This window comes from Hippoglossus hippoglossus, chromosome 11 (genome assembly GCF_009819705.1).
Source record: "Hippoglossus hippoglossus isolate fHipHip1 chromosome 11, fHipHip1.pri, whole genome shotgun sequence".
NCBI classification, from domain to species: Eukaryota; Metazoa; Chordata; class Actinopteri; order Pleuronectiformes; family Pleuronectidae; genus Hippoglossus; species Hippoglossus hippoglossus.
Genome location: NC_047161.1, coordinates 65,001 through 74,802, shown reverse-complemented (window position 1 = coordinate 74,802; position 9,802 = coordinate 65,001). Strand labels below are relative to the sequence as shown.

The 9,802-nt window shown below is 45.0% G+C and overlaps 1 protein-coding gene across 7 annotated transcripts in view; it reads left to right on the top strand.

The window, feature by feature from the left end:
• Positions 1 to 2,595: 2,595 nt before the first annotated feature.
• LOC117770786 (semaphorin-6D-like) overlaps positions 2,596 to 9,802 on the top strand; it is a 34,449-nt gene continuing 27,242 nt past the window's right edge. For 5 of the 7 annotated variants that reach the window (XM_034600507.1, XM_034600501.1, XM_034600505.1 and 2 more), the window contains exon 1: positions 2,596 to 2,867. The gene's annotated coding sequence lies outside the window, so the exon portion shown is untranslated. Of the gene's footprint in view, positions 2,868 to 8,096; positions 8,242 to 9,802 lie in introns of those variants that run through there. The other 2 variants (XM_034600503.1, XM_034600504.1) reach the window with 2 other exon arrangements.

Here is a 9,802-nt window from a genome sequence, read left to right as displayed (position 1 = left end):
TGAAGGTTCTACCTCCTGTTCTGCTCTTACAGACTCTAGAACCCAGAGTGGGAGTTGGTTCCACAGGAGAGGAGCCTGGGAGCTGAAGGTTCTACCTCCTGTTCTGCTCTTACAGACTCTAGAACCCAGAGTGGGAGCTGGTTCCACAGGAGAGGAGCCTGGTAGCTGAAGGTTCTACCTCCTGTTCTGCTCTTACAGACTCTAGAACCCAGAGTGGGAGTTGGTTCCACAGGAGAGGAGCCTGGGAGCTGAAGGTTCTACCTCCTGTTCTACTCTTACAGACTCTAGAACCCAGAGTGGGAGTTGGTTCCACAGGAGAGGAGCCTGGGAGCTGAAGGTTCTACCTCCTGTTCTGCTCTTACAGACTCTAGAACCCAGAGTGGGAGTTGGTTCCACAGGAGAGGAGCCTGGGAGCTGAAGGTTCTACCTCCTGTTCTACTCTTACAGACTCTAGAACCCAGAGTGGGAGCTGGTTCCACAGGAGAGGAGCCTGGGAGCTGAAGGTTCTACCTCCTGTTCTGCTCTTACAGACTCTAGAACCCAGAGTGGGAGCTGGTTCCACAGGAGAGGAGCCTGGTAGCTGAAGGTTCTACCTCCTGTTCTACTCTTACAGACTCTAGAACCCAGAGTGGGAGCTGGTTCCACAGGAGAGGAGCCTGGGAGCTGAAGGTTCTACCTCCTGTTCTGCTCTTACAGACTCTAGAACCCAGAGTGGGAGTTGGTTCCACAGGAGAGGAGCCTGGGAGCTGAAGGTTCTACCTCCTGTTCTACTCTTACAGACTCTAGAACCCAGAGTGGGAGCTGGTTCCACAGGAGAGGAGCCTGGGAGCTGAAGGTTCTACCTCCTGTTCTACTCTTACAGACTCTAGAACCCAGAGTGGGAGCTGGTTCCACAGGAGAGGAGCCTGGTAGCTGAAGGTTCTACCTCCTGTTCTACTCTTACAGACTCTAGAACCCAGAGTGGGAGTTGGTTCCACAGGAGAGGAGCCTGGGAGCTGAAGGTTCTACCTCCTGTTCTACTCTTACAGACTCTAGAACCCAGAGTGGGAGCTGGTTCCACAGGAGAGGAGCCTGGTAGCTGAAGGTTCTACCTCCTGTTCTACTCTTACAGACTCTAGAACCCAGAGTGGGAGCTGGTTCCACAGGAGAGGAGCCCGGTAGCTGAAGGTTCTACCTCCCGTTCTACTCTTACAGACTCAGACCCAGAGTGGGAGCTGGTTCCACAGGAGAGGATCCTGGTAGCTGAAGGTTCTACCTCCTGTTCTACTCTGACATACTCTAGAACCCAGAGTGGGAGCTGGTTCCACAGGAGAGGAGCCTGGGAGCTGAAGGTTCTACCTCCTGTTCTACTCTTACAGACTCTAGAACCCAGAGTGGGAGCTGGTTCCACAGGAGAGGAGCCTGGGAGCTGAAGGTTCTACCTCCTGTTCTACTCTTACAGACTCTAGAACCCAGAGTGGGAGCTGGTTCCACAGGAGAGGAGCCTGGGAGCTGAAGGTTCTACCTCCTGTTCTGCTCTTACAGACTCTAGAACCCAGAGTGGGAGCTGGTTCCACAGGAGAGGAGCCTGGTAGCTGAAGGTTCTACCTCCTGTTCTACTCTTACAGACTCTAGAACCCAGAGTGGGAGTTGGTTCCACAGGAGAGGAGCCTGGGAGCTGAAGGTTCTACCTCCTGTTCTACTCTCACAGACTCTAGAACCCAGAGTGGGAGCTGGTTCCACAGGAGAGGAGCCTGGGAGCTGAAGGTTCTACCTCCTGTTCTACTCTTACAGACTCTAGAACCCAGAGTGGGAGCTGGTTCCACAGGAGAGGAGCCCGGTAGCTGAAGGTTCTACCTCCCGTTCTACTCTTACAGACTCAGACCCAGAGTGGGAGCTGGTTCCACAGGAGAGGATCCTGGTAGCTGAAGGTTCTACCTCCTGTTCTGCTCTTACAGACTCTAGAACCACAAGAGAACCTGTGTTTTGGGAGTGCAGTGATCTATTTGGACAGTACAGTGTTATGAGCTCTTTGATATATGAAGGGTTTGAAGGACTTTCTATGTGAGGAGCAGGATCTTGATGTTCAGAGTTTTACAAGGAGCCAGTGCAGAGAAGCTGAGAGCAGTAATATGATCTCTCCTAGTTCCTGTCAGAACTTTGGACCAACTGGACCAACATGGATCTAGGTCGTCATGACGTTCACATCTGCACATGTTGTGGTTTTATTCATTTCTAAATGTATTAGTATTAAATGGATATTTTCTATCAGATACAGTAAGTGTGATATTTTAATATTATTGTGTCTGAGAAGAGAAACAGGATTCATTTGATTTCTGTGTATTTCTATTTATTCATGTTATAAACTGCAGATTTAATTGTTTCATTCAGATGATTTTAATAAACATATTTGTATCCTTTAAAATAAACTAATGAACCAATAATTAAATGGGATTTTTTCTTTATTAACAATTTCTCTTTTAACACAGTGATTTTATACTAAAGTGGGGCGGGGTCAGTCTGGTGAAGCGCCCCCTGATTGGCTGCGGGGGAGTCTGTTATGATAATGTTGAGGGTGTGGTCTGTAGCGGAGCCGTCTCATTGTGTCATTAGAAGCCGAATAAGAAGCATCGAGTCCGGCCTGAGTCCTGGTCCTGGTCCCGCTGCTGGTCCCGGCCTGTGTCCTGGTTCCGGTGCTGAGTCCGGCTCCCTCGGTAGATTACACCTGAACCGACACACGCCTGATGGAGGATTTTCCGCCGGTTTGGTTCGTTTGTTGTGTGGAAATAACCGGAGCTGTTGAGGATTAACGGGTCCGAGGGACCGAGACCGAGACCGGAGCCCGGGGAGCGTGTCTCTCTGTGTCCGAGACATGAAGACACGCAAAGGTGTGTGTGTGTGTGTGTGTGTGTGTGTCTTTTTTGAACGTATGCGCTTGTCTTGCAGCTGTGATTGATGGCTGTCAATCAATCAACTGGCTGTCTGTGAACAGCACACGCTTAAGGAGCGTGTCCTGTCCGCTCAGTGTGGTCTGAGCTCTGTGGGAGTGTCCGGTCCTCTGAGGACCGACTGATCCTGCCTGAGCTCTGGTTATGATCCGGATCATAAATGAGTCTGATCCGGATCATAACCAGAAGAGATCCTGGTGATCCTCATGTACCTGTGTTATTTATTCTTGCTCCACATCAAACTCACAAGTTTTGACAGGACACAACATGGCCGCTGCAGAGGACTGATGTCTCAGGCACCAGCTCTACCATTATTTACCAATAATGTTTATAATATTCTTTATTTAATTAAGTAATTTGTGAATCAGGTTCAGTCCTGATTCTATAGATCGTCACAGGAAATCCTGACTTGATCACTCTGTGTTTTAATAAAGACTCATAATCAATTATTGTACATGTTCCTCACATGTTTCCGACATTGATACATATTTACTGTATATTCCTGATTGTCACTTAGAGGTCAAAGTTCACCAGTGTGTTTTCAACAGAGAATATAAACCAACACCCACACGCCATTGTGTGCGTGAACATTGGACACAATAACCTGCGAGTCCCCGGTGGCCAGGAAGATAATTATTCAGTGAGATTAGCTGCATCGCTGTGAAAGCCTCCAACATGTTGTTATTATGTTCACTGTGTGTGTGTGTGTGTGTGTGTGTGTGTGTGTGTGTGTGTGTGTGTGTGCGCACATCTTGTCTGTTATCAGGAAGTTAATTTGCAGGAAATGAAGGAATATAATTTAAAAGTACAATATATAACATTCACAGTCTCTCAAACAAATCAATAACAAGTCCTGACCCCGATCAGAAAACCTGCTGCTGCGTTGTTACTGTGTGAAACTCTGGAGACACTCTGGAGACACTCTGGAGACAATTCTCTGGATTCTACCCACAGGTCATGTCTGTGTATGTTGTTGTCGTGCTCACTGATAAAAAAAGAGGGGATGCAGATGACGGGAAGTTCTCAGACCTTTAGTCTGTGTGTTGTGTGTTGTGTGTGTGTGTGTGTGTGTGTGTGTGTGTGTGTGTGTGTGTGTGTGTGTGTGTGTGTGTGTGTGTGTGTGTGTGTGTGTGTGTGTGTGTGTGTGTGTGTGTGTGTGTGATTTCCGCTCCCTCTCCGCTCTGTTCCCACCCGTCTCTGTGGCTGCAAGGTGCTACATTGTGTTGAAACAAACAAACCTGTGGGGATTCTACATTTCCCTTCTCCTCCTTCTGTTCTATCCATCGTCTCTCGTCTTGACACTTTTGTGTAAATTGCACACACAAGTGAAGCTGATGCAATGTGATGAAAACTGAGGAGTTTGCACAAAAACTCAGGAGATGATTTGAGTCAACTTATATAAACTACAGTCTGGATGTGGGAGTTGTAGTTTTATTCATGCAAAGAAAGGAGTTTTCATTCTCAGATAATCGACCAGCTGTTGATGTTTAACTCTGGAGGTGTGAATCATTAATTACATTTTGTATGTTTGGCTCACACGTCCATAAGGAAACATTAGACACATGGTTCAAACATGTCGTCGAGATAAAGACTGCAGCTGCTTCTTATTCTATTGTTTATGCTTGTTGAGGAAGTTTTGACCCTCCTCACACATTACAGTATATGTCACTATATATTATGTATATTGTATATTACACATCATATCTGTACAGGAGAATAGAGCCTGTCTAGTTCCACAGATCCTCCTTCTCTCTCTAAGCAGAACCCAGGTCAGGTTATAGATAAAGGACCCACAGGACATTGTAGTGTTTCACCAGTGACCAGACGTGAGGACACAATGTGATTCATGAACACACACTTTACACTGAACTGTCCAATAGGATGCAAACACCTCCATGTAACAGAGAGAGGGACCTTCATGGGTGAGGCAGGGTGAGGGAGATATACTGGGAGGCTGTGGGAGACATCTTCAGACTTGGTGGAGACAGTTGCTCATGTTGCTCTGTTAGCGTTTGTATATTGTTTCACCTTCTGGTCTCCTTGATGCATCAAGTCTACATTAAAACCTTCTGCATGAGACATCAGCTGCTGCCTGAGTTCTCCTTTCACCAGCTTCCAGAACATTACAGTACTTCACACTAGTTCAAATGCACCAAATGAACGTCCTCGTGGTTCAAACATTATATCGTCAGAGGTGAAGACTGCAGCTGCTTCCTCTTCTTCTTCTATTGTTTAATGCTGTCTCTACTTCCTGTGATTGGTCCAAAAGTCAAGCTCTCCTAAAAAGTGTTTTCACTGCAAACCAACAACCAGGTTCACTTTGACCCAGACCACTTCTTCTGAAGTGTGTGTGTGTGTGTGTGTGTGTGTGTGTGTGTGTGTGTGTGTGTGTGTGTGTGTGTGTGTGTGTGTGTGTGTGTGTGTGTGTGTGTGTGTGTGTGTGTGTGTGTGTGTGTGTGTGTGTGTGTGTGTGTGTGTGTGTGTGTGTGTGACACATTTATTTAGTCCCCACCATATTTACCGACCTCCTCCAACCCTACACTCCACTCAGAAGGTTACGGTCCATCCCCAACACCAAATTACGAACTTTTGGAGACAGAGCCGTCTGTGTCGCAGCCCCCACCCTCTGGAACTCTCTACCTGCTGAACTACACAACGCTGAATCTCTCGACATTTTCAAAAAACTCCTCAAGCACGACCTCTTCACTAAGGCCTTTGGCCTCTGTTAATGCTCCGCCCTGCTGCTAAATTCTATCCTGTCCTGTACTTGTATTATTACTTTTCTCAACTGTTTTGTCCTCACAAAACATGTAAAGTGTCCTTGGGTCCCCTGAAAGGCGCTATATAAATATAAGCCATTAATATTATTAGTTATTAATTGATGTCAGATCATGAATCCGGATCAATCACTTTAACCTTGATCTCCTCAGACGCACAATAAGAACAGACACAAACTAACAACAGACGCACACTTCTCTTCGACATACAGGATCTCACTGATTATTCTTCTTCGTTGTTGTTTGATTGACTGATTGTGTGTTGGTTTTCTGTGTGTGTTCAGTTTGTGTAGTTTGGTCCTGTCACTTATTCCAAACACACTCCTGCCCCCTCTCTCTCTTTCCCCATCTCTGTCTCTTCCATGCTTTCTCGCCCCTCAGATCCCCCAGGTCTCTGGTAATTTTGTCAGAGATGAAGATGGATGGAGTTTGTTTAGAGCAAGCTGGAGGTCGACATGTTTCCCACGATGCTTTGTGCTTCCATATACGTGGCCTATTAAATGTAGCTTTTTTAGGAACCGAAACTCGGTTCCACATTAGACCAGAATCCTAAGATCTGGGTACCGATAGAAAAAGAGGAAGATTTAATCCTGAACTGAAAAACGAATGTGTTTCCATGACGGAGCGTCTACATACTTTTGTCGTTTGTGTTCAAGAATTAACATTCTTTGTGTCAGCTGCTCTCTTCAGATCTGGGCGGCCATGTTAAACAGTTGCTACGTGAGCACATGTCCCCGTGAGGACGGCAGGTCGTAACCTGGCGTTCACGGCTGAGCGCTGACGGAGCGTCCACGTCCTCTCCAGTGTCTCCAGCTGCTGATAAGACGCAGGCTGCGATATAGATGTTGAGATTTCACAGTGGCGCTGAAAACAGTTTGCAAATGTGAGGAATTTGAGCTTGTGATGTCTTGTTGTCAAACTGTTCTGTCAGCGAGCTCACCGCTGCCACCAGGTTCCGTTTCCTTGTGTAAATGTCGAGTGTTTGAGGAACACTGCGACAATCACATTTACTGTGTGTGTGTGTGTGTGTGTGTGTGTGTGTGTGTGTGTGTGTGTGTGTGTGTGTGTGTGTGTGTGTGTGTGTGTGTGTGTGTGTGTGTGTGTGTGTGTGTGTGTGTGTGTGTGTGTGTGTGTGTGTGTCCTCCAAACATGTGCATGACGGATGTAGCACATTCACACTCAAGCTGTGTGAGTCTGCATGTGTTGGATTAGTGTGTTTAATCCTTAGTGTTAATGAGCAGCAGCAGATTTAAGTGTTTTTACTGCAGAAAAAATAAACTGGATTCATTCATATAAACATGTTTTCATCACATGACCTTGTACTGAGCTGTATTACCCCGCTGCCCCTCCCCCACTGACCTGCCTCACTTTACACGTTAACAACACCAACATTAATCAGACGTTATTAGGACACGTCCGGTCCTTGACGTGTCCTCTGTTTGTTAGCTTCGCACTAGAGGTTAGGGGTTTATCTCCGGTGCTGCTAACAGGTTAGCTCAGAGATTTGTCTTTGTTTAAGAATAAAACATCTGCTTTGAACAAAGTCGACAAACATTCGTATCTTTGTTCGTTATTTTGTCGTTTACAATAAAAGTAGCGCCCCCTCCATTTTCACATCAAAACAATGTAACATCACTGACTTACTTTTCTGAGAGTGACTGCCCTCTGCTGGACCACGCGGTAAACTACCTCAGACTACTTAAAGGGATAGTTCACCTAGAAATGAAAGTTCGCTGTTTACCCCTGAGACTCCAGGAGTGTTTTGTGGACTCCGACACTCCGACGTGTTTCTGTGACTTGTGAACAATGGTGAAAAGATAAAGACACGTTTTTATTTGTTATTACAGTCGCTCTTCTGTTATTTCATTATTTTTGTGATTGTTTTCACAGTTTTAATGTTTGAACAGACGGAATCACCTGATCAGAGTTTTTAGAATGATTTGAATCATCAAGTGTCTCCTTCACTGTCACATTGTGACACATTAACGCCTTCATTAACTCCTCCCACCATCTCCCCCCCAACAACCCAAAGCTTGTTATCAATCACATTTTATTTGTACAGCCCATATTCACAGATCACAGTTTGTCTCATAGATCTTAACAAGGTGCAACATCCTCTGTCCTTAAAGGGATAGTTCACCCAAAATATTTCCCTCATTACCTACTCCCCACTTGGCGGATGGAGTTAATCTTCAGGAAAAATCTCAAAAGATATGATTGACAGAGATTTTTATAAAATCACTTGTTTGTTTCATATGTTTTTATCTCACTAAAGAAACCATCGTGGTGAAAATTGTGCAGTCTTAACTGACCTCAGCAGCACCCCCTGCAGGACCGGTTAGAGACATCCACATAAAGCATGTCCGCAGTGACCTCAAACCCACTTCCTGTTTCCTGCTCGGGGTCACAAGTTTGTTCTCTTTAGGAAACAGAAGAAACAATTTCCTCTCCGAGAGCGAGCGGCAAACGTGAGAGAGTCAGAGGGCGAATCAGATCAAGGCTCAGCAGGAAGCTCCAACCAATCAGAAAGTCCACAGGTAGCTCAGCGTGCGTGTGTGTGTGTGTGTGAGGTTGTGGTTGTGGTTGTTAGTGAGCCGCCCTGCAGGGGCTGCTGGGTAATGGCGTGCAGAGACTGAGAAGTTTCAGGTTAATCAGTAACAGATCACACCTCCTTAAGGAGGTGGTGGAGACCAAACACTGAGATAAATAATCAGCTGTGTTTTTCTCTCAACAACATAATCAGGTGAAAATTTGTTGTGCTTCTGTTTAAACAGTTTTCAAAGTGTGTGTGTGTGTGTGTGTGTGTGTGTGTGTGTGTGTGTGTGTGTGTGTGTGTGTGTGTGTGTGTGTGTGTGTGTGTGTGTGTGTGTGTGTGTGTGTGTGTGTGTGTGTGTGTGTGTGTGTGTGTGTGTGTGTGTGTGGTCGTCCGCGGTCGTCCGCTCACCTTCTTTCCTGTTATGACAACAGACACTGGAGGTTTGACCTGAGGTTTTAGTCCATAGTGAGTTTGTGAGTCAGTGTCTGTTATAATTTTACACTTTGTGTTGCTTGTGCTGTAAACGTGCACATCTGCTGCTTCAATCAGCTGTTTGTGTTTCTCACAGTAGGATGATTTTGTGTCTTTGAGTTTAAAACAGTTTAGAGTTCTGTTTCTGTCGGAGCTCGTCGTTTTCCGCTGCTCTCGCCTTCATCATGTTCCAACAATAAACTTCACTCTGCTGAGTTTCAGGTTTTCCATCGTCCACGTTAATTTTCAACTCGAGCGCTTTGAGTAGCGACTGAATCCTGAGCGACGCCGTTGTTAGATTCTCTCCGTGGATTTTCTGCTCCTCAGCATGTTTCTACTTCAAAGCTGCTCAGCGAACAAGCAGCAGGAACATGCGGAGTCCACGTGCACACGTCTCTTCATGTCACACTGAATCTTCTGAGGAAAATGATTTCTGAGCTGCTGTCACAGGACACGCGTTGGAACTTTTTATATTTATTTCTAAGAATCTGGTTTGATTACAAATTTGTTCTGGAAAATCAAATTAAGAAGAAAACAATAAATTAACTTCAGTAAATCTAATTTTACACAAAGTGACTCATTCATTCTAGTTATTATCCAGTTTTACTTGGATGTAAAAAAAATCATTTGATATCAGTTATTATTATGTGTGGTATGTTAATAAAAAGTAAGTCTTCACATCTTCACACGTTTGACTCTTATTGTCTGAAAGAATTTACATTTGACAAAAAACTAGAATGAAAAGTCAGAATTTGTTTAAGCTTGTTTTTAAATCTGAAATACAACAATGAAAAAATATAATTTACAATATAACAGTTATAAAGAATGTGAGTTCAGGTCATGAAACTGATTCTTTAAATTTATCTTTGGAAGATGGTATCAGTTAACTCATCTCCTCGTCATCTCGCCCCTTCATCCTTTTGTCTCCTCGTCCTCTCGTCTCTTCTCAGGTCATTGGATTAAGAGTAGTAGATAATCTAATGTCAGACGTTGCTCAGTGAAACATCCCATTTGTTTCTGAACTTTCTCTCTGTCCACTTCATCTTTTAGTTTTTATCTTTTATTCTGAGTTTCCTCCTCATCTGAAGATC